Consider the following 26,690-nt stretch of genomic DNA (forward strand, 5'->3'; position numbering starts at 1 on the left):
CGGTAGAACCGCCGGAGCGGTACTACCGCGCGCCCCTGTGGTACCACCGCAAGGCAGGGCTCTATTGGGCTGGAAAAGGGACGGACCTAATAAATTACGTCCGTGACTACTTCTACTGAGTTTAGAACTGTGTGAAACTCTGGCACGGTACTACCGCTCATAGGGAGCGGTACTACCGCGTGGGGGCGGAAGTAAAAAAGTTACTTCCGCGCCTACTACCGCATGCGCCAGTGTCTGGGCTGGAGGCGGCGGTACTACCGCTCGCTAAGAGCGGTACTACCGCGAACCCCTGCGGTACTACTACTCCCTTGAGCAGTATTACCGCATGCCACAAAGACTATAGCACTTGGCAGCCTTCATGTTGCAGAGACAAGAATAAACGGATGGTTCTCCATCGAAGCGAAGGAAAGGTGGTGCAAAGGAATAGATGTGTACGTGTTGATTCCACCCTAACCTTTCCAAAGCAGACCCCCTCTTAGTAGTACGGCTTTCCTACGACTCAAATCCACCGAAAAGAAACGTAGAGAACCGCCGTCTTCGATAAGCTCCGAGTGGCACCGAATCGTCTTGTGCCTAGACATGAGATATCTGAAATGCTCAACGCACACGATTAGTCCGCAAATGCACTGTCATCAATCACCAAAACCACATAGGGAGAAATATGCCCTTACAATCTCCCCCTTTTTGGTGGATTGATGACAATACGGGATTTGCACACAAGGATATAAAATGAACATAAGCAAACCCAAAATCTATAAAATATAGACAGACTCCCCCTAGATGTGTGCACTCTATTGATATGCTTTGGACTGCACAACACACATACTAGGATCAACACTCCCCCTATATTTTATAGACAAGGCAATCCTTGCAACAAAATAAGTGACACTAAGCATGGAGGCAAGGTATAGTAAGTGAGCATGACGTAAAGGGCACAAGATAAAGTAAGCTCACAAGCTACTAAACATACTAGACAATAAATGATAAGCTTGAGGGCATATGTCTCACACCATATGATAGAATAAGTCTCCTGGTATCACATGCAAACAAACACAAACCAACAAACCAAAGCAATGAAGGTTCAACGAAACACGACGACAAAGAGACAACTCGCAAATCCTACACTCTCTCCCCCTTTGGCATTGAGACACCAAAAAGGCAGAGAGGACACCTAAGACACAGGTGATAGCTCCCACTGAAGTGATCACCCAACAATCTCCTCATTTGTCTCGGCAGCAGGAATAGACTCCTCCTCTGACTCAGTCCACTGATAGCCCTGCTTCATCATCCAGGAAGCCTCAGGAGTGATGTTCTTTTCCGACCCACTCTAGACGTGCTCACCAAGCTTCCTCAAAATCCGCTTGTCGTGCTGGCGACTCTCCTTCTGAGCAACATGAGTCTGGTACCGCCCCTTCGCTTGCATGCAGAACAGAGCCTTCATCTTGGCCTTGAGCTTCTTAGCCCAAGATGGCTTAGCAGAGGGAGGGGCGTACCCCTCAGAACCGTCCTCCGCCTCCTCCTCAATCTCATCATCATCAACATCCATGCGTGCAGCCTCGGCCTCAGCCCGGGTAGTGGTGTTAGCCCACTTGTTCTTCTGGCGCAGCTTGATGGGCTCATGGCGAATCCAGTTGGGAGCAAGAAACTCTTCTCCCGGAAAGAGCTTCTCCCAAGTCTTTGAGATCAAGAGGTGCAAATAAGGTCCATAGATGGGCACCTTACGATGGAACAAAGCAAACTGAAGCTCACACCACATGATATGAGAGACATCAAGTGGTTCAGGTTGTTGGAGATGCGCTTCCTCACAAATGAGCATCATGTCCACAAGATAGGAATGCACCTTGTCCTTGTCGCCTACGCGAGGAAAAAGTGAGTTACAGAAGATCCGGTGCATGATGTCAAGTAACGGGTTCAGCACAAAAGTCTTCTTGTCATTGGGTAACTTCTTCTCAACAAGGTAGGGTTGAAGCTTGTTCTTGGAGGCAGACTCGGGGTTGGCATGTGGGCGGACACCAACCGACACATCTAGCCCCTCATCACGAACATGCAACAGATCCATGAACTCCTTCCACTCAGCAGACATCCTCTTCCCATTTGTCATCCAAGTCATGGTCTGCTTCTCATCTGTGTGGAAGTGGAAGAAGCAAAGAGCTGAGCTACAATCTCCGGGTCAAAGTCAAGGTGGAACGTGAGGATCCCCTCAATGCCAAACTGCTCCACCAAATCCAGAGGCTCACCAAAATATGCCCGGTTCTTCTTAAGATGGTCCATGTCAATCCACTGAACTGGTACATTGATGTTCTGCTTGGCCTTGATCACATCTAGGAAGATGAGATTTTGTTGCTTGGTCCAAAACAAGTCATTTCCCCTGCTGAGTTCCCTAGGCTTGACGTAGGGGTTGAGCTTTCTTCGAATTAGAAACTCCACTTGAGGCATTTCATCCATGCCGACAGTGGGCTCCTTGATCTTGGTAGCTGTGCTCTTGACGTTGCGTTGAGGGGCATTGGACCCCTCAGGAGCTTCTTGGTTGCGAAGGCGCTTCGAGCTTGTATCACGGCTGGGATTCGAGCGCCTAGCACTGGAACTGGAGCCACCACCTATGACACACAACGCAAACACACGAGAAGAGCGAGAAGGATTATTGCAAAGACCAAGGCCAAAACTGAAGGAAACAAAGTAGACAGGAGATTAGGTGAGACAAAACAACGCAATATAAAGTCAAGCGGTAGTACCGTACGAGGCCCACAACGGGCGGTAGTACCGTACGAGGCCCACAACGGGCGGTAGTACCGCTCCAAGCAGGGCGGTAGTACCGCACGGGGCGGATCTGGCACAAAACGCATCTGAGAACATTCGTGAAGATGAATCGGTACTACCGTTGATCAAAACTATGTTGTTGTATCACACCAAATAGCATATCTACTCCACTAGCACTCTCCAACAATCTCCTCTTGCAAAGATTTAGCCAAAAATCACAAGAACTACACATGCATCTCCCAAAACCTAGAAGCACAACAACGTTGCAAAGAGAGAGGGACTAAGGGAGATACCGGGTTCCATGGCAAGAGGGTGAGGTGGGGATTGATCCCACTGGTTGGAATGCGAGGAGAGTAGCCAGAGACGGAGATCCGGCGAGGTCCTCCGGCGCTGTTCTTGGGCAGGGGAGAGAGAGAGACGCGGTGAGGGGAAGAGATGAATGGGTATGGGGGAGTTGGAACTCCCCCTGCCCGCACTTAACCCCCACGCGCTCTCGACAGCGCGGTAGTACCGCGGATCATCGCAGTAGTACCGCCCGGGCGGAAGTACCGCACCCAGGGCGGTAGTACTGCTCTATCAGCGGCAGTAAAAAATTACTGTCGCGATGGAAGCGGTAGTACCGTGCCATGGTCGCAGCTGTGCAAGCACAGATGCCACCCACCTCCAGCGGTAGTATCGTGGCAAGCCACGGTAGTACCGTACACCCAAGAAAGTGCAAGTTTCAACAGAACAGGAAAACACGGCCTTTGCAATGCACACTTGAGCAACCGGACACGCAAGAGAGCACAAACAAAGCAACTGAAACATAGACACGGCCCAAAAGAACGCAACAAGACAACGAGAACCAAACACGAACCAAAACCTCTCAAGAAGAGAGGGCGGTGGCCGGAGCCACCTATGTTTGAGTCAATTGGTATGGCACCGTGAAGAATTATCCTTGGGACCATGCCAAAACTCGTCTTTGAAGCACAAGTACCACAAAAAATGGCGAATGTGAAAGAGTTGATCAATTTATGCATAATGGGGGGGGGGGAGGGAGAGTTCATTGAGAGAACAACAGTCCCCCTATGTCCATGCCTACACCTAAACAAGACATCAAGATGAGTATGGTGGGGTGTGCACAGGTTCAAGCCACATTGCTCAAATTAATGATATTTAGCTCATGTCTTAACTCGCGAAAGCTTGCTTCATCCAAAGGCTTCGTGAAAATATCTGCAAGGTTATCATGAGTGTTGACATAGTTGAGCTCAATCTCCCCTCACCTAATGTGATCTCGGATGAAGTGATACTGAATCTCAATATGCTTCGTCTTGAAGTGTTGCACCGGGTTGAGAGAAATCTTGATGGCACTTTCATTGTCACACCAAAGAGGCACTTTGTCACAAATGACACAGTAATCCTTTAAAGTTTTCCTCATCCATAGAAGTTGAGCACAACAACTACCGACGGCCACATACTTGGCCTCAGGGGAGGAGAGAGACACACAACTTTGCTTCTTAGAAGACCAACTCACCAAAGAGCAACCAAGAAATTGGCACCCTCCGGAACTTGACTTCCTATCCACTTTGTCTCCCGCCCAATCCGAGTCCGAAAAGTCCACGAGGTTGAAGTTTGCTCCTCTTGGGTGCCATAAGCCAAAGTTTGGGGTATGAGCCAAATATCGAAATATTCTCTTGACCGCCACGTGGTTTTCCTTAGGTGAGGCTTGAAACCATGCACAAATTCCCACACTCAACATGATATCCGGTCTAGATGCACAAAGGTAAAGCAAGGAGCCAATCATGGAACCATATACCTTTTGATCCACCGCTTTACCATTGGGATCAATGTCAAGTTGGCATTTGACGGGCATTGGAGTAGAAGCCGGCTTGGCATCACTTAGCTTGAATCTCTTGAGCATGTCTTGAGTGTATTTGGCTTGGTTGATGAAGGTTCCTTCTCTTCTTTGTTTGATTTCAAACCCAAGAAAGAACTTCAACTCTCCCATCATGGACATCTTGAACTTCGAGGTCATGAGAGCGACAAACTCTCATTGAAAGCTTTGTTAGGAGAACTAAAGATAATATCATCAACATATAGTTGGCATACAAACAACTCCCCTTTGACCTTCTTAGTAAAAAGAGTGGGGTTGATTTTCCCAATTTCAAACCCACGATCTTGCAACAACTCGGTAAGGTGCTCATACCACGCACATGGGGCTTGTTTAAGGCCATAGAGTGCCTTACCGAGTTGGTACACATGATTGGGGAACTCGGGATCCTCAAATCCCGGGGGTTGTTTGACATACACCAACTCATTAATAGGATCATTAAGAAAAGCACTCTTCACATCCATTTGTTGCAACTTGAAGTTATGATGAGAAGCATAAGCAATCAACAAACGAATAGATTCAAGGTGGACAACGGGAGCAAAGGTTTCACCGTAGTCGATACCCTCGACTTGGGAGTAGCCTTGTGCCACCAAACGAGCCTTGTTGCAAACAATAATCCCATGAGCATCTTACTTGTTCTTGAATATCCACTTGGTTCCAATAAAATTATGGTTCTCCTTTGGCCTTGGCACAAATCTCCACACCTTGTTGTGCTCGAAGTTGTTGAGTTCTTCATGCATGGCATTAAGCCAATCCGGATCCTCGAGCGCCTCATAGACCTTTTGGGGTTCAACACAAGAAACAAACGCGTGATGTTCACAATAGTTTGCTAATTGTCTACGAGTGCTTACCCCCTTTCTTAAGCTTCCAAGCACATTCGTCATGAGATGATATTTGGTAGTGAGCTTGGACACAATCTTGGCGGCACGACGCTCCAATTCCTCCTCAAGAGAGAGTTGAGGAGCGGTAACTTGATCATCTTGAGCGTTGTCTTGAGCTTGCTCTTGATCTTGAACTTTCTCGGTGGTAAGAACTTGACCTTGGGCATCACTTGTTGGTTCACCACCATCTTGAGGTTGATCTTTCCCTTGATCTTGTTCATGTGGTTGAGGGCCTTCACTTTGTTCTTCGGAAGCGAGTTGGTCTTGGGTTGGTGATGGTTCCACTTGAGTGGAACATTGTCCTTCTCCTTCGGCCACAAGGGGTTCCTCAATGGGTAGGATATGACCAACACCCATTCTTCTTATGGCTTGGGGAGGAGTTTCATCACCTACATCACAAGTACCACTTTGCTCCACTTGGGAGCCGTTATTCTCATCAAACTCCATGTTACACGTCTCCTCAACAAGTCCCGTGGACTTGTTGAGGACACGGTAAGCATGAGAGTTTGTAGCATAACCAACAAATATTCCCTCATGAGCTCTAGCCTCGAATTGAGACAAACAAACACCTTTCTTGAGAATGAAACACTTACAACCGAACACCCAGAAGTACTTGAGGTTGGGCTTGTTGCCGGTGAGTATCTCATATGGAGTCTTGTTCAAGCCTTTGCGAAGATAGAGCCGATTGGATGCATGACAAGCGGTGTTGATGGCTTCGGCCCAAAAGTTGTATGGAGACTTGAACTCCGCCATCATGGTTCTTGCCGCGTCCATCAAAGTCCGGTTCTTCCTCTCCGCTACACCATTTTGTTGAGGGGTGTAAGGTGCGGAATATTGATGCTTGATCCTCTCATCACTAAGAAACTCATCCAAGGTGTAGTTCTTGAACTCGGTGCCGTTGTCACTTCTTATCGTCAAAATCTTTGCATTGTGTTGACGTTGAGCTTCATTTGCAAAGTCGATGCCGGTTTGTTGGGTCTCACTCTTCCTCTTGAAGAAATATACCCAAGTGTATCTTGAATAATCATCCACAATCACAAAGCAATACTTTCTACCCCCAAGACTATCAAAGGATGGGGGCCCAAAGAGATCCATGTGAAGGAGCTCCAAGGGCCTCTTCGAGTAGATGATAGTCGTGGGTGGGTGAGCCTTCTCATGTAGCTTTCCTTCGATACAAGCACTGCAAGCACGATCTTTGGCAAAACTAACATTTGTTAGTCCACGGACATGGTCCCCCTTGAGAAGACTTTGCAAAGATCTCATATCGACGTGGGCTAAACGACAATGCCAAAGCCATCCCACTTCAACTTTAGCCATTAGGCATGTCGCGGTATTAGTGGGTCGCTCCAAAAAGTTAATCACATAAGGACCGTTCTCGACATGCCCAACAAAGGCTACTTTAAGAGTTTTGCTCCACAAGAGGGCCACGGTATCAATATCAAAGAAAGTGGCAAAACCCATGAGTGCAAGTTGACGAACGGAAAGTAAGTTGTATGCAAGGGACTCAACAAGCATGACTTTCTCGATCGTGAGATCATGAGAAATGACAACCTTGCCAAGACCCAGTAACTTAGAAGATGAAGCATCACCCCATTCGACATTGGTGGGCATAGATGGAACTTTGTGCACGTCCACCACCAAGTCCTTGCTTCCGGTCATATGATTTGTGGCTCCACTCGAGCAACCATGATCCTCCACCGGAAGCAAACACCTACAAGAGATCAATGCTTGGTTTTAGGTACCCATTTTGTAATGGGTCCTTTGATGTTAGCAACAAGGGTCTTAGGAACCCAAATAGACCATTCAATGTACTCATAAGAAGAACAAACAAATTTGGCATAAACATTCCCATCACTAGCACGACATAACACATAAGAGGGGTTAAAGTCGCCGTCTTTGTTGGAAGGTGTCGTGGAATTGTCACGGTAGATGTCCTAGCAGAAGGACTTAGTCGTGGAGCCATCGCAACTAGGTTAGCTTAAAGGGGTTAAACGGGACAAATGACACAGAGAGTTTATACTGGTTCGGCCCCTTGCGGTGAAGGTAAAGGCCTAATCCAGTTTGAGGTGGTATTGCTCGATTACCAGGGAGTGAATATGCTTGACCTAGCTTTCGATCTCTTGTTTCTTGCCCTAAACCGCCACCGGGTCATCCCTTTATATACACAGGTTGACGCCCGGCGGTTCACGGAGTCCCGGCTGGCTCATACACAAACAATACAAGTCATACATACATGGCGGTTCATCCTCCTGGGCCTTAAGTCACCTCTGGTCTTGGGCCGTCAACAGGCTCGTATGATCTGCCATCTTCATTGGTAAGCCGCCAGCGGTATGACCCGACCCCTCTTGGGCGGTTCATATCCTGTAGTTATATCCCCAACATTAGGCCCTAGGTTGATTTGAACTTGTTCATATCAATCTTCAACACTTGTCAAAGTCTTGCATCGCTTCATTTGATAAACCTTTGCAGTAAACCGCCATGGCGTCAGCTTGTAGAATTTCCTTAAACCGCCATGACATCACTTCGCATTAATTTTGCACGTGGTTCAAAACATATTAATTGATCCTTATCTTAATGACCATCCCAGAAATCGAGGCATCCATATAGCCACATGATGGTTTCAGCCTCCTCGATTCCCATGCATGCCTTGTATCCGCCCCCTTACGGGGGGTTATTTATCATTTTCCCCTCATTTTCTCCTTCGTCTTCCTCCTTCGCGCAGCCGTACCAGCGCTCAAGCTCCGCCGCGGCAACCTCCGATCGCCGCATCAACGCAGGCCGTTGCATCGACCTGATTAATCCAGAGAACTCCGTCGAACCTCCGCTGCTCCTTATCCCATGTAAGCACATCTCTCTTTTCATCTCAGATCCGCATTAGGGTTTGGGCAGTTCATCGGCGTTCTTGCTGTTCTTCACTGCTTCCTTCATTTTCGATATCTTTTAATCTGGATAAAATATAAACCTTGCGCGGAAGTAGTTTTAGCATTCAGTTTTTGCTATAAGAGCATCTCCTTTTGCGTAAGAAGTCCAATCTGTACACACGAACTGCTCAAGTACTGCAATTTAGGTCTAGATATTTTCCATATCTAAAGTGCCGTAGATCTAAAATCATAGCATCAATCTGTGAAATCTGTTTTTCCAATACTTCGCATTTTTTTCTTCAGATCTGCAAATCAATAATTGTGTGGGCGGCTTAACTTAGAAACTGTAACCCGCCAGGTACCATTAGTCCCCTCTTAAGCCGCCAATAGCTCATCTTTATAACTTCAATGCTATCCTCCAGTTTAACACCTTTGCATGCATGCTTCATTATTATTGACCTTTAAACCAACAACCGGCTTAACCATATAATCTTAAACCTGTTGGAACGTAGCATGCAATTTCAAAAATTTCCTAAGCTCAGGCAAGATCTATCTAGGAGATGCATATCAACGAGAGGGGGAGAGTGTGTCCACGTACCCTCGTAGACCGAAAGCGGAAGCGTTTGACAACGCGGTTGATGTAGTCGAACTTCTTCTCGTTCCGACCGATCAAGCACCGAACGTACGACACCTCCGAGTTCTGCACACGTTCAGCTCGATGATGTCTCCTCTTTCTTGATCCAGCAAGCGAGAGAGGAGAAGTAGATGGGATGACAACCAACACGACGACGTGGTGGTGATGGTGGTGGTGGAGCACCGACAGTGCTTCGCTAAGCGTCGCCGGGACGAGGCGGTGGAACTACGGAGTAACGGGAGAGAGAGGGGCGCCAAGGGCTTTTTGTGTCCTCTTGGGGCGCCCCCTCCCTTCTCTATATAGGTGGAGGGGCGTGGCAACAGCCCCTCCAAAGTCCAAGGCGCAGCCAAGGGGGAGGAGGACTTGGAATCCAAGTCCAATCCTATTCCTACTAGGACTCCTTCCTTTTTTCCTTTCCCTAGCCACATGGACTTTTGAGGACTTTGTGCGCCTAGCTCAATAAGGCTAGGGAACCTCCCCGCAGCCCATGCTAGCCCTTGGGTCGTGGTGAACCCACTTGTGGACTTCCAGACCCCTCCGGAACCTTCTAGAAGCTTCCTGGTACAATACCGAAAAAACTGCACCTTTTTCCGGAACCCAAAATATTACTTCCTATATATAAATCTTTACCTCTCGACCATTCCGAGACTCCTCGTGACGTCCGGGATCTCATCCGGAACTCCAAACAACATTTGGTTACGACTCATCAAATATCCCAATACTACTCTAGCGTCAACGAACGTTAAGCGTGCAGACCCTACGAGTTTGAGAACTATGTAGACATGACTGAGACACCTCTGAGAACTATGTAACCAATAGCGGAACCTGGATGCTCATATTGGCTCCCACATATTCTATGAAGATCTTTATCGGTCGAACCGTTATGACAACATACACAATTCCCTTTGTCATCGGTATGTTACTTGCCCGAGATTCGATCGTCGGTATCTTCATACCTAGTTCAATCTCGTTACCGGCAAGTCTCTTTACTCGTTTCGTAATACATCACCCCGCAACTAAATCATTAGTCACTATGCTTGTAAGGCTTCTTATGATGTGTATTAACGAGAGGGCCCAGAGATAGTTCTCCGATACTCGGAGTGACAAATCCTAATCTCGATCTATGCCAACCCAACAAACACCTTCGGAGATACCTATAGAGCATCTTTATAATCACCCAGTTACGTTGTGACATTTGATAGCACACAAGGCATTCCTCCGATATCCGGGAGTTGCATAATCTCATAGTCGAAGGAATATGTATTTGACATGAAGAAAGCAGTAGCAATAAAACTGAACGATCATAATGCTAAGCTAACGAATGGGTCTTGTCCATCACATCATTCTCCTAATGATGTGATCCCGTTCATCAAATGACAACACATGTCTATGGTTAAGAAACTTAATCATCTTTGATTAACGAGCTAGTCTAGTAGAGGCTTACTAGGGACATGGTGTTTTGTCTATGTATCCACACATGTATCAAGTTTTCGGTTAATACAATTCTAGAATGAATAATAAACATTTATCATGATATAAGGAAATATAAAATAACAACTTTATTATTGCCTCTAGGGCATATTTCCTTCAAAACCGGCAAAGTTCTTTCTTTCGGATCATCGAAAAAATGGCTAAGACTTACACTGCTTGCAACTGGGTCCAATCCCGGGTCACTAAAGAAGACCTGAACAACTTCGTTGCAACTGGCACCTTAGCCAAGAAAGAGGACATCCACTGGAGGGTCTCAGGCGAAGAAAATCCTCCTGAGCCCAAGGACGGAGAAGTGATTGTCTTCACTGACCACATGATCCGGGGGTTTAGCCCGCCCCGGCTCAAAGTTTTTCCGGGACGTACTTCATTTTTTCAAACTTCACCCTCAAGATATTGGACCCAATTCCGTGTCCAATATTTGCAACTTCCAAGTATTCTGTGAAGCTTATCTTCAAGAGGAGCCCTCAGTTGAATTATTCAGAGAATTTTACTATTTAAACCGCCAGACAGAGTTCACTGACGGGCCCAACACCGAACTCGGTGGTGTTTCAATTCAGAAGAGGAAAGAAGTAAGATTTCCCTATGACAAACCGCCGAGTCATCCCAAAGATTGGAACCAAACTTGGTTCTACTGTCAAGATACATCTCCAGCAGATGAGAATCCTCTACCGGGTTACCGCGACCACCGGCTTAGCAACACACATCCACTCCGCTCACGAATCAATGCGAAAGAGCGGGCCAAATATGCACCATCCTTTTCAAAGCTCAGAGCCCTTATGGCTAATGGATTAACCGGCGTCGACCTTGTTCGGTGCTGGGTCTCCTGGAGGATCTTGCCATTAAGCCGTCACCCCGGCTTAATGTGCGAATATACTAGCGATTTAAAAGATCCCCAGCGCCACTGCGACATTCAACTTTCTGACGCTGAAATTACTGAAGCCACCAAGGCGCTGCTGAACGAATCTTGGAAAGAATGTAGTAAAACAGGACTTAGTCCTTTCTGCACCTTCAACAAGCCACCAGATGTAAGTGTTTGCACACCTTCCATTCAACCACATTTGCTTTGATACTTCCCACTTATGATCCTTTTTAACCTCAATAGGCCGACTCTCCATTTTGGAAGAAGAAGCCACAAGATAAGCCGGCCAAACCGGCTCGTACCAAAACCAAAGCCACCAAGAAGCCTGCCAAGAAGAAGACCACCAAGCGCGTCGATTTAAGCTTGGATGATGACAATGATGAAGATGAGTTGGAGGTAGAACTTGATTCTCTTGGCTCATTTTTTATACATCTTATTGACAATGATTGTTATCAGGATGACGCAGAAGCCAGCCGTGCAGAGGAAGCAGAGGTAATTATTATTTCCTATGGCTCAGAACCTCTGCCAACACAGAAAACCCGACAAGCAAGCCGGAAAGTAAGCTTTTCTCACCCTTTAGCTCACTTGGATCCCAACTTTCTTTTGAAGAAACAGCAACACGAAGCTCGCCGCACCACCCGGCATAGTGGTGGTGTGATTACTTCTTCTGGCTTACCAAACACACCGGTTCGCAAACGCCGCCCAGAGGTCTTACATATTTTTGATATACTTTATCCCAAGGCGGGTTATTTCCGACAACCTCTTAACCCGTCTGATTCAAACTATCAGGGGACTTCTCATTCCTCCTCGGGCGAGTCAACGGGAACTCAAATCCCAACTTTCAAGACTGTACCTGGGTAAGAATATATTCAATCATTCAAACCTTACGCCTGATTATTATGCTGACCTCTTTATGCTTCTTATTTTTAGGGGCCAGGCCAAACCCGACAAGAAGGCAAAGCTGAATAAGCCGGTCGACGACTCCAACCCATCAGAACCGGAAAAACAACAATGAGAACCTTCTAATCCAATTTCTAAAGCCACCCTTAATGATCCACCACCACAAGACCATGAAGTCTCCATAGATCATATGGACGTTGAACCGGTTATTTCTAAGACGCCAAGCCCGATTAAGCCTGCTGAGGAAAAAACTGATGATGTTGTCGTCACTGGGCTTGGATTCACAGCCCCGGGTCAACCTGCTGTCTTATCCAAGCACAACACCAAGGAAGAAATATCCGCTGAAGATAAAGGCAAGTGGAAGGTAGACTTGGAGAGTTATGCCCAGTTCAATGCCCAAGACATCCATTCTGGTTATTTGAACCGTCTATACACCAGCCGTGACTTCGAAGCCGGCTTGGTCAATTTGATGAAGGAACGTTATGAGGTAATGCCATCACCATTCTATTTCATAATTACCTGTCTACCAGCCGCCAAGTCTATAGGATATGATAGAATTTGAATATGCTGTAGACTTTTCCAATTGCCATAAAGCACCGTGCAGCATCACTAGTAGCCCCCAAGGGCCGGCTTAAATCATCATGTTAAGCCGAGACTTTAAATAGTAGCTATGAACTTTGCATCCGTAGCCCCCAAGGGTCGGCTTAACAAGTATGTTAAGCTGGGACTTTAAGTAACAAAAAATCAACTTTGCCTCTGTAGCCCCCAAGGGCCAGCTTAATCAGTCATGAATAAACCGGGACTAATCATCCTATTTGAAATCAATCCAATCTGTAGTCTTTATAAACCGGATCACATCATTTGTCCGGTTCAGCCAATAATTCTGTCTGAACAAAAAGCAATATGCATTAGCCCACAAGTGCCAAGTATAATACTTGTATTGTGCTCGGGACTTCAAAAATTTCTTAAAAGCAATATGCATTATCCCCCAAGTGCCAAGTATAATACTTGTATTGTGCTTGGGACTTCAACAGTAATCATACTCATAATATCTATCCATGCTTGCACCACAGGCTAAACTTTCTGAGAAGGACTCACAGCTGAATGATTTGAAGGCCAATATACAAACTCAACAATCTAAAATGTCCAAGGCCAAATCAGAATTGAAGACTGCCTTGGAGAACATTGTGCAGCTCAAGCAAAACTTCAATACAGACAAAGACGACTGGGAAACTGAAAAAGCAGCTCTATTGAAGAGAGCGGAAGATGCTGAAGCCGCACTTAAACCGGTGACTGACGAGTTATCCGGCTTAAAGCAATAGATCCATATCATGTCATCAGCTATCCTTGGTAAGCACATGTCTCCCTTGTACCTTAATAATCATATTATAAATGGCTGCCAGCTTACCCATAACTTTACTGATATAGGTTCTCGGAGCGCGAAGTTGGGCTCAGATATGCGTGTCCGGCTTAAAGCTGTCTATACTTTGGTAGAACAGTTATATACTGGCGCCCAACGAGCCATTGCTGCTACACTGCACAAGAAATCTCCCTCAACACTCATCAAAGACACACCGGAGCAGTTATCCGTGCTGCCCCGAAGGATTGACGATTTAAAACGGGGAGCTGCCAGAGCCGGTGCCTTGACTGCCTTAAGCCGGGCAAAGGCATGGCAAGAAGATCTTGATCCTGAATATTTGGCCAATGGCTGCCCCAGCGTCAAAGAAGATGGATCTGCCTTCAGTGCTGATGACCTTGCAGAAATAGCAAGAGCAATGCACCCCTTAGCAAGTAAGCTGGCTGATGAAACAAATCTTGCCACATACCAGGCGGCTTATGATACTGAAAACAAGAAAGTGAGAGCATCGGTTCATCAGCCAACAGATCTCATCCCGCCGATTCGTAAGCATACCTTCGCTCCTGATATTGATCCATCAAACACTATTGATGATGAAGCTGTGTTTAGAGCGTTGGCCGATATCAACTGGGCTACGCCTGACTTCCAGCTGACGGATAAGCAAGGAGCTAAAGATGAAGAAGAGGTGCAGGATGATCCGGAGGCTTCAACCCGCCAACAGTAATGAACCGGTTTAATAAGAAGAATACTATGCTGTGTTGGCATCTCCAAAACATTTATTCTCGTTGGGCCATCAGATGCCTTGTAATAGGCTAGATCTGCCGTGCTATCGTGCACGTTTTGTTTTGCATAACACTGCTGATCTGCCAGTTAAAGATCTGCCATTTATGCTTATGATATCATCAAGTATGTAGAGCAGACTTTATTTTTCCTGCACATAAACAGATCACAAGTGCTCTGGCGGTTTACCCCAGAGCGGGTCATAACACCCTATATAAAAACCACCGGTGACTAAAACAGTCCATAACCAGGGCCAGTTTAATTATAACCGTATATAATCATAACAAAATATCATACCTGTGATATTTGCTCACACTGCCGGCTTATCATACCTGTGCAGTAAGGGTTACAACCCAAGAGATTGAGCGCACAATGCCCTGTTCAATTGACATATACCGCCGACTTAATTACAACACCGTATGCAGCAAGGGCTAATATCCCAAAACTTAGAGCACATCACTTCCAAGTATATAAGATCATCATACACTGGCGACTTATAGTCCAAAGCCAGGCCGGGTTAATAAACGCCGGGTAAATTCATATATGAACCATAAGGCATTATAACCCTCATCGGCTTTCAACCATGTATTAACATGTCACAAGAGATGAACCTCAAAAAATGGTCAAATCAAATATAAATCAAAAAACAAAAACAAGGCTTTCATAGGCTGCCAAACCTTTAAATCAAGTGCATTCAAAGGGCCGCACAGCCGCTGAGTTAAACCTTCATGCAACCTTATAAGCCGGCCTCACATGACCAATCGTCATTTGAACTTTGACAAGTTCAGGGTCTGTATAAGATTGACTTGTCAAAAGTACGGTGAGTCATTCCAGTCAATCTGGGCGGAGTGGCAGACTTAAAAAGGCAGGATAACCCGGGTTTTTAGGTGAATACACCTGGCTTCCAAGCCTATTACAAGGGTCATAAAAACTCTTGTCCGTTGAACAAATAGCCCCAAGTAATATTTCATTCCAAGCATACAAGCTGCATCAACAAGGGTAGTCATAGCTATGCTCAATGAGCAGGAAGCCCCCAAGTGTTTTGTAATCATGGCGTAGAAGCCGGATCAAAAGGGTAATCATAGCTATGCTCAATGAGCAGGAAGCCCCCAAGTGACCATATGTAGTGATAATAAAGACTCATTATTCTCAGAAATGAAACGACCGAGGCCCTGAATTATCAGGGATGCCGGCTTTATTATATTCATCATAATATATACATTGTCAAAATATGTACATCACAAGACCCAGTGGCTCAGGTGTAATAAGGCCGAAGATGAGCAATATTCCACGGCCGGCGGGTCTTCTCCTCCGAAGTGCGTGAGTCCTTGTGGTTTCAAACATCGATAAGGTAGTATGACCCATTGTTCAGATTTCTGCTGACCACAAAGGGCCCTTCCCAAGGTGGGGATAGCTTGTGCATATCAGTTTGATCCTGGATAAGCCGGAGCACCAAATCACCTTCTTGAAAGGTTCTTGTTTTAACCCGGCGGCTGTGATAACGGCGCAGATCTTGCTGGTAAATCAACGAACGAGCCATCGCAAGGTCACGCTCCTCATCCAACAGGTCAAGTGCATCCTGACGTGCTTTTTCATTATCAGCTTCAACATAAGCCGCCACACGGGGCGAGTCATGACGGATGTCACTAGGGAGAACCGCCTCTGCTCCGTAAACCATGAAGAAGGGCGTGTAACCCGTAGATCTGTTGGGGGTAGTATTGATACTCGATGGCACTGAAGGTAACTCCTCCACCCAACAACCCGGCATCCTCTGCAAAGGGACCATAAGCCGGGGCTTGATGCCTTTCAAAATTTCTTGATTAGCTCTCTCGGCTTGACCACTGGACTAGGGGTGAGCCACTGATGATACATCAAGTTGAATATGCTCACGTTGACAAAATTCTTTCATAGCTCCCTTGGACAGATTAGTGCCATTATCAGTTATAATGCTGTGGGGAAAACCAAAACAGAAAATCACCTTCTTGATGAATTGAACCGTCGTCGCCGCGTCACACTTATTAACCGGCTCTGCTTCAACCCACTTTGTAAATTTGTCAACCACCACCAAAAGATGGGTCTTTTTATCCTTGGACCTTTTGAAAGGCCCAACCGTATCAAGCCCCCAGACTGCAAACGGCCAAGCAATTGGAATCATCCTCAATTCTTGAGCCGGCACATGAGCTCGTCGTGAGAATTTCTGACAACCATCACATTTACTGACCAAGTCCTCTGCATCAGCATGAGCCGTCAGCCAATAAAATCCATGACGAAAAGCCTTGGCCACAATAGACTTAGAGCCGGCATGATGACCACAATTTCCTTCATGAATCTCGCGAAGAATCTCACAGCCCTCCTCAGGAGAAACACAACGTTGAAACGCCCCGGTAACACTGCAATGGTGTAGCTCTCCGTTGACAATTGTCATCGACTTAGACCGCCGGGTTATTTGTCTGGCCAGAGTTTCATCTTCAGGTAACTCGCCCTGGGTCATATAAGCCAAATATGGAACTGTCCAATCAGGAATCACATGAAGAGCCGCCACCAATTGTGCCTCCGGGTCAGGAATAGCAAGATCTTCCTCTGTGGGCAACTTAACTGAAGGGTTATGCAGGATATCCAGAAAAACATTAGGTGGCACCGGCTTACGCTGGGACCCTAGCCGGCTCAAAGCATCAGCCGCCTCATTTTTCCTGAGATAAACATGTTCCACTTGATAACCTTTGAAATGACCAGCAATAATATCAACCTCACGACGATAAGCCGCCATGAGCGGATCCTTAGAATCCCAAGTGCCAGAAACTTACTGAGCCACCAAGTCTGAGTCACCAAAACACCTCACCCGGCTTAGATTCATCTCCTTAGCCATCCGAAGACCATGGAGCAAGGCTTCATAGTCAGCTGCATTATTAGTACAAGGGAACATCAACCTTAAAACATAACAAAATTTATCACCTTATGGGGAAGTCAAGACAACTCCAGCCCCCGAGCCCTCCAATTGCCTGGACCCATCAAAGTGAATAGTCCAATATGTGTTATCCGGCTTCTCCTCAAGCATCTGTAGCTCTGTCCAATCATTTATGAAGTCCACAAGTGCTTGAGACTTGATAGCCGTGCGAGGCATATACTTCAAACCATGGGGTCCAAGCTCAATGGCCCACTTGGCTACCCGACCTGTGGCTTCTCGGTTTTGAATAATATCCCCTAAAGGGGCAGAACTGACCACAGTGATGGGATGACCCAGAAAATACTGCTTGAGCTTTCGACTAGCCATGAACACCTCGTATACAAGCTTATGCCAATGCGGATATCGCTGCTTGGATTCAATGAGCACTTCACTGATGTAGTAAACTGGCCGCTGAATCGGATGCTCCTTGCCTGATTCCTTCCATTCCACCACAATGGCCACGCTAACAGCTCAGCTATTGGCAGCCACATATAACAACAAGGGCTCTTTATCAATAGGAGCAGCGAGAACCGGCAGCTCAGCTAACTGTTTCTTCAAGGCCTCAAACGCCTGATCAGCAGCATCACTCCAGACAAAGTGATCTGTCTTCCATCATCTGGTAAAGAGGGATAGCCTTTTCACCCAGCCGGCTTATGAACCGGCTTAAGGCCGCAATTCGACCCGCGAGACGCTGAACATCATTAATACACGCCGGCTTAGCCAGGGAAGTAATAGCCTTAATTTTCTCCGGGTTAGTTTCAATACCCCATTCAGAAACCAGAAAGCCCAAGAGCTTGCCTGCTGGCACACCAAAACACACTTGGCCGGGTTAAGCATCATCTTGTAGACCCAGAGATTGTCAAAGGTCTCCTTCAAGTCATCTATCAGGGTCTCCTTCCTGGACTTCACCACAATATCATCCACATAAGCATGAACATTGCGCCCAATCTGATCATGAAGGCAATTTTGTACACACCGCTGGTAAGTCGCCTGGGCACTCTTGAGCCCAAAAGGCATCGACACATAGCAGAAGGCTCCAAAGGGAGTGATAAAGGCTGTCTTCTCTTGGTCCTTAACTTCCATCTTGATCTGATGATAATCAGAATAAGCATCCAAAAAACTCAAACGCTCACAACCCGCCGTAGCATCAATAATCTGATCAACACAGGGGAGAGCAAAAGGATCAGCCAGACAAGCCTTGTTTAAATCTGTGTAATTCACACACATACACCAAGTGCCATTCTTCTTAAGCACAAGCATCGGGTTAGCCAGCCACTCAGGATGAAAGACTTCAACAATGAACCCAGCCGCCAAGAGCCGGGCAACTTCTTCACCAATGGCCTTACGCTTCTCTTCATTAAATCAACGAAGGAATTGCTTGACCGGCTTAAACTTCGGATCAATATTAAGAGTGTGCTCAGCGAGTTCCCTCGGTACACCTGGCATGTCAGAAGGTTTCCATGCAAACATGTCCCGGTTCTCACGGATGAACTCGATGAGCGCGCTTTCCTATTTCGGATCCAGATTAGCACTGATGTTGAACTTCTTAGATGAATCGCCAAGGAAAAAATCAACTAGCTTAGTGTCGTCTGCCGACTTAAGCTTCAACAGAGGATCATGCTCCGTAGTTGGCTTCTTCAAAGATGTCATATCCGCCGGGTCAACATTATCCTTGTAAAAATTTAACTCTTCTGTTGCGCAAACAGACTCGGCATAGGCAGCATCGCCCTCTTCACACTCCAAGGCTATCTTCCGGCTCCCATGTACTGTGATAGTGCCCTTATGACCCGGCATCTTAAGCTGCAGATAAACATAACACGGCCTCGCCATGAACTTAGCATAAGCCAGCCATCCAAACAGAGCATGATACGGGCTCTGAATCTTGACAACTTCAAATGTCAAAGTGTCCGCTCTGGAATCATGTTCATCCCCAAAGGCTACCTCCAAAGCGATCTTGCCCACAGGATACGCCGACTTACCAGGCACCACTCCATGGAAAACAGTATTGGACGGTTTAAGATTTTTGTCAGTCAATCCCATGCGACGGAAAGTATCATAGTAAAGGATATTGATGCTGCTGCCTCCATCCATGAGTACTTTAGTGAACTTGTACCCTCCAACCTGAGGCGCCACCACCAGCGCCAAGTGACCCGAATTATTAACCCGGGGCGGGTGATCCTCACGGCTCCAGAGAATAGGGTGTTCAGACCATCGCAAGTAACGGGGAACCGCCGGCTCAACGTCGCTTACTGCCCTTTTATGGGGCTTCTGATCCCGCTTGCATAAACTCGTGGTGAAGACGTGGTACTACCCACTATTCAACTGCTTCGGGTTACTCTGATAACCAGACTACTGCTGCTGATTTCCCTGACGAGAGTGTTGATTAAAACCACCTTGATTGCCTTGGCCCTAGAAAACCGGAATTAGAACCGCCACCACCGTAACCCGGACCGTGAGAGCCGGAAACCTGAGCCGCCGTTCGGCCCATGATTGTTCTGGAAAAAATGGGAATTTCTGTACTCCTTCATAATGAAACAATCCTTCTAGAGGTGAGTGGCTGACTTTTCCCGTGTACCATGCTTCGAGCAGGGATGATTCATCAGCTCCTCAAGATTGAAATTTGGCCCTCCAAACTGAGGAGGTGGCTTTCCCTTACTGCGTATTGGTGTTAGCTACAAAATCCAAACTATTATCAGCTTTGCGCTTACCATTACCCCCTGACTCGCCGGGTTATGCTGCTTCCCTTTGGTGTTGTGATACGTCTCCAACGTATCTATAATTTTTGATTGTCCCATGCTATTATATATTCTCTTTTGGATGTTTAATGGGCTTTATTTTCCACTTTTATATTATTTTTGGGACTAACCTATTAACCCAAGGCCCAGTGCAAATTGCTGTTTTTTTGCCTATTTCAGTGTTTCACAGAGAAGGAATATCAAACGGAATGAAACCTACGGGAGAGTTATTTTTGGAACAAACATGATCCAGAGGACTTGGAGTGGACGTCAAGAAATAAACGAGGAGGCCACGAGGCAGGGAGGCGCGCCTGCCCCCCTAGGCGCGCCCCCACCCTCGTGAGCCTCTAGTGGCTCCACCGACCTACTTCTTCCTCCTATATATACCTATGTACCCCAAAAACATCCAGCGGCACCACGAAACCCTATTTCCACCGCCGCAACCTTTTGTACCCGTGAGATCCCATCTTGGGGCCTTTTTCGGCGCTCTGCCGGAGGGGGAATCAATCACGGAGGGATTCTACATCAACACCATAGCCTCTCCAATGATGTGTGAGTAGTTTACCACAGACCTTCGGGTCCATAGTTATTAGCTAGATGGCTTCTTCTCTCTCTTTGGATCTCAATACAAAGTTCTCCTCGATCTTCTTGGAGATCTATTCGATGTAACTCTTTTTGCGGTGTGTTTGTCGAGATCCGATGAATTGTGGGTTTATGATCAAGATTATCTATGAACAATATTTGAATCTTCTCTGAATTCTTTATGTATGATTGGTTATCTTTGCAAGTCTCTTTGAATTATCAGTTTGGTTTGGCCTACAAGATTGATCTTTCTTGCAATGGGAGAAGTGCTTAACTTTGGGTTCAATCTTGTGTTGCTCGATCCTACTGACAGAAGGGGAAACGACACGTATTGTATTGTTGCCATGGAGGATAAAAAGATGGGGTTTATATCATATTACTTGAGTTTATCCCTCTACATCATGTCATCTTGCCTAATGTGTTACTCTGTTCTTATGAACTTAATACTCTAGATGCATGCTGGATAGCGGTCGATGTGTGGAGTAATAGTAGTAGATGCAGGCAGGAGTCGGTGTACTTGATACGGACGTGATGCCTATATACATGATCATGCCTAGATATTCTCATAATTATGCACTTTTCTATCAATTGCTTGACAGTAATTTGTTCACCCACCGTAATACTTATGCTATCTTGAGAGAAGCCACTAGTGAAATCTATGGCCCCCGGGTCTATTCCTCATCATATAAGTTTCCAATCTATTTTTACTTTGCAATCTTTACTTTTAATCTTTATCATAAAAATACCAAAAATATTATCTTATCATCTCTATCATATCTCACTTTTGCAAGTGGCCGTGAAGGGATTGACAACCCCTTTATCGCGTTGGTTGCAAGGTTCTTATTTGTTTGTGTAGGTACGATGGACTTGCGTGTGGCCTCCTACTGGATTGATACCTTGGTTCTCAAAAACTGAGGGAAATACTTACGCTACTTTGCTGCATCACCCTTTCCTCTTCAAGGGAAAACCAACGCATGCTCAAGAGGTAGCAAGAAGGATTTCTGACGCCGTTACCGGGGAGTCTACGCACAAGTCAAGATATACCAAGTACCCATCACAAACTCTTATCCCTTGCATTACATTATTTGCCATTTGCCTCTCGTTTTCCTCTCCCCCACTTCACCTTTGCCTTTTCTTTGCCTTCTTCCCGTATGTCTTTTTGTTTGTGTTTCCATGTGCCTTCTATTTGCCTGCATCTTTGCTTGCTAAAAATCTATTGATATGGATCCACTTAAAGTGTTCTACTTAGATCATCTTCGATCTATATGTGCTCGTGCTGAAACCCCAACTAGTTTAGTTGAGGGAAAATCTTTAGATGAGCATGCTCATTTTGTGCATCATCGTTTGTCTGAAAAGGGGAAGCTCTTATGGTATCAAATAAATAGTTTGCTATGCTATGCTTGGAATCTTTGTGAAATTTATGATTTTACTAGTTGCTCTAAGAACCCTAAAAAACACCTTCCCTACCTATGTGAGTTTAATGATAATGAAATCTTATCTTCTTAAGGAAAGGGTGTTTATAGTTACTATGATATCGAACAAATTGAAGAATTTGTCGTTTTTATGGGTGCTCATGAAGTTGCTTCTTTGATTGAAAAGTATGATATTACTCTCTACAAATCTGAAAATTCCGACATACTTAAATATTGCTATGAAAACTATGCTCATAATGCCTATGTTAAGGAATTTATTGAGAGAATGACCGTTGCTTCGGAAGAAAATAATGATATGCATGAATCTATAGATAATTATGATTCCGATGATTTGATTGAAATATCCCTTGATGAACATGATGCTTGCTATTCTTGTGGCCATCATGCCAATATTTATGAAGATGAATTTGCTATAGTTCCTTATGTTAAACATGAGATCGTTGTTATTGCACCCATACTTGATAGTTCCTTTGATGAAAAGCATGATTGCAATGATGTTATTATAAATTCTCTTAATGTCAATTGTGTTAATTATATGCAAAACCCTAAGCTTGGGGATGCTAGTTTTGCTATGACTACTATTTGTTGCTATGATCATGATTGGGGTGATTCTTCTTTTGATCTTGAAAATTTATTTAAGCCCCATCATGAATATGAGATTGATAATAATGTTTGTAATAATATTGAAAGTGGGTTTGGAAGAGTGTCAACTTTAGATCCCACATATTTGGATAATGTTCAATCTTATGAAGTTTTTGATAAAAGTGGGTTTGGAGAGGTCATGACTTTAGTTAATGATAATCCCACTATTTTGGAAGAGTGTCAACTTCGCATGCATGTGGATCGTGTTGAGAATATGTTATGTGATAGATATTTTGTTTAATTTTCTTATGATCCTACATGTAATTATTATGAGAGAGGAAAATATGGTTGTAGAAATTTTCATGTTACTAAATTACCTCTCTTCATGTTGAGATTGCTATTGTTTCTTTCTTCTTCCTTACATATGGTGGTCTTTGCTTGTCTTGATAATTTGTTTGCTTATAAAATCCCTATGCATAGGAAGCATGTTAGTCTTAAAATTGTTTGTCTCATGTTTTATGATGCTCTCTTTGTGTTTCAATTCTTATCTTTCGTGTGAGCATCGTTGAAATCTTATGCCTAGCTAGGGGCGTTAAACGATAGCGCTTGTTTGGAGGCAACCCAATTTTATTTTTGTTCCTTTCTTTTTGGTTCTGTTTAGCAATAAATATTTGATCTAGCCTCTGGTTAGATGTGGTTTTATGTTTTAATTAGTGTTTGTGCCAAGTAAAACCTATAGGATCTTCTTGGATGATAGTTATTTGATCTTGCTGAAAAAGTCAGAAATTTTCTGCTCACGAAAACAATTGTTAAAAATCACCAGAACGCGATAAAATACTGATTCCAATTTCAGTAGATTAATAAACAAATTATCTAGGTCGTACTATTTTGGTAGATTTTTCTGAGTTACAGAAGTTTGCGTTAGATACAGATTACTACAGACTGTTCTGTTTTTGACAGATTCTGTTTTTCGTGTGTTGTTTGCTTATTTTGATGAATCTATGGCTAGTATCGGAGGTTATGAACCATAGAGAAGTTAGAATACAGTAGGTTTAACACCAATAAAAATATATAATGAGTTCATTACAGTACCTTGAAGTGGTGTTTTGTTTTCTTTCGCTAACGGAGCTCATGAGATTTTCTGTTGAGTTTTGTGTTGTGAAGTTTTCAAGTTTTTGGTAAAGATTTGATGGATTATGGAACAAGGAGTGGCAAGAGCCTAAGCTTGGGGATTCCCAAGGCATCCCAAGGCAAAATCCAAGGACAACCAAAAGCCTAAGCTTGGGGATGCCCCGGAAGACATCCCCTCTTTTGTCTTCGTCCATCGGTAACTTTACTTGGAGCTATATTTTTATTCACCACATGATATGTGTTTTGCTTGGAGCGTCTTGTATGATTTGAGTCTTTGCTTTTTAGTTCACCACAATCATCCTTGCTGTACACAACTTTTGGGAGAGACACACATTTATCGGAATTTATTAGAATACTCTATGTGCTTCACTTATATCTTTTGAGGTAGAAAATTTTGCTCTAGTGCTTCACTTATATCTTTTAGAGCACGGCGGTGGCTTTATTTTATAGAAATGATTGATCTCTCATTCTTCACTTATATTATTTTGAGAGTCTTTTAGAACAGCATGGTAATTTGCTTTGGTTAAAAAATTTGTCCTAAAGTAATAGGCATCCAAGATAGGTATAATAAAAACTATCATACAAAAAGTGCATTGAATACTATGAGAAGTTTGATACTTGATAATTGTTTTGAGATATTAAGATGGTGATATTAGAGTCATGCTAGTTGAGTAGTTGTGGATTTGATAAATACTTGTGTTAAAGTTTGTGATTCCCGTAGCATGCATGTATGGTGAACCGTTATGTGATGAAGTCGGAGCATGATTTTTTTATTGATTGTGTTCCTTATGAGTGGCGGTCGGGGATGAGCGATGGTCTTTTCCTACCAATCTATCCCCCTAGGAGCATGCGCGTAGTACTTTGTTTTGATAACTAATAGATTTTTGCAATAAGTATGTGAGTTCTTTATGACTAATGTTGAGTCCATGGATTATACGCACTCTCACCCTTCCACCATTGCTAGCCTCTCTAATACCGCGCACCTTTCACCGGTAACATACACCCACCATTTACTTTCCTCAAAACAGACACCATACCTACCTATTATGGCATTTCCATAGCCATTCCGGGATATATTGCCATGCAACTTACCATCGTTCCGTTTATTATGACACGCTTCATCATTGTCATATTGCTTTGCATGATCATGTAGTTGACATCATATTTGTGGGAAAGCCACCATTCATAATTCTTTCATACATGTCACTCTTGATTCATTGCATATCCTGGTACCCCGCCGGAGGTATTCACATAGAGTCATATTTTGTTCTAAGTATTGAGTTGTAATTTTTGAGTTGTAAGTAAATAAAAGTGTGATGACCATCATTATTAGAGCATTGTCCCAAGTGAGGAAAGGATGATGGAGACTATGATTCCCCCACAAGTCGGGATGAGACTCTGGACTAAAAAAAAAGAGGCCATAAAAAAGAGAGAAAAGGCCCACAATAAAAATGAGAGAAAAAGAGAGAAGGGACAATGTTACTATCCTTTTACCACACTTGTGCTTCAAAGTGGCACCATGATCTTCATGATAGAGAGTCTCCTATGTTGTCATTTTCATATACTAGTGGGAATTTAACATTATAGAACTTGGCTTGTATATTCCAATGATGGGCTTCCTCAAAAATGCCCTAGGTCTTCGTGAGCAAGCGAGTTGGATGCACACCCACTTAGTTTCTTTTGTTGAGCTTTCATTCACTTATAGCTCTAGTGCATCCGTTGCATGGCAATCCCTACTCACTCACATTGATATCTATTAATGGGCATCTCCATAGCCCGTTGATATGCCTATTTGATGTGAGACTATCTTCTCCTTTTTGCCTTCTCCACAACCACCATCCTATTCCACCTATAGTGTTATGTCCATGGCTCACGCTCATGTATTGCGTGAAGATTGAAAAAGTTTGAGAACATCAAAAGTATGAAACAATTGCTTGGCTTGTCATCGGGCTTGTGCATGATTAAATACTTTGTGTGGTGAAGATAGAGCACAGCCAGACTATATGATTTTGTAGGGATACCTTTCTTTGGCCATGTTATTTTGAGAAGACTTGATTGCTTTGTTAGTATGCTTGAAGTATCATTATTTTTATGTCAATATTAAACCTTTATCTTGAATCTTTTGGATCTGAACATTCATGCCACAATAAAGAAAATTACATTGAGAATTATGCTAGGGAGCATTCCACATCAAAAATTCTGTTTTTATCATTTACCTACTCGAGGACGAGCAGGAATTAAGCTTGGGGATGCTTGATACGTCTCCAACGTATCTATAATTTTTGATTGTTCCATGCTATTATATATTCTGTTTTGGATGTTTAATGGGCTTTATTTTACACTTTTATATTATTTTTGGGACTAACCTATTAACCCAAGGCCCAGTGCAAATTGCTGTTTTTTTTTGCCTATTTCAGTGTTTCGCAGAAAACGAGTATCAAACGGAGTCCAAACGGAATGAAACCTTCGGGAGAGTTATTTTTGGAACAAACATGATCCAGAGGACTTGGAGTGGACGTCAAGAAACGAACGAGGAGGCCACGAGGCAGGGAGGTGCACCTGCCCCCTGGTGCGCCCCCACCCTCGTGGGCCCCTCGTGGCTCCACCGACCTACTTCTTCCTCCTATATATACCTACGTACCCCGAAAACATCCAGGGGCACCACGAAACCCTATTTCCACCGCCGCAACCTTCTGTACCCGTGAGATCCCATCTTGGGGCCTTTCCGGCGCTCCACCAGAGGGGGAATCGATCACGGAGGGCTTCTACATCAACACCATAGCCTCTCCGATGATGTGTGAGTAGTTTACCACAGACCTTCGGGTCCATAGTTATTAGCTAGATGGCTTCTTCTCTCTCTTTGGATCTCAATACAAAGTTCTCCTCGATCTTC

The sequence above is a fragment of the Aegilops tauschii genome, chromosome 3 (assembly GCF_002575655.3).
Source record: "Aegilops tauschii subsp. strangulata cultivar AL8/78 chromosome 3, Aet v6.0, whole genome shotgun sequence".
NCBI classification, from domain to species: Eukaryota; Viridiplantae; Streptophyta; class Magnoliopsida; order Poales; family Poaceae; genus Aegilops; species Aegilops tauschii.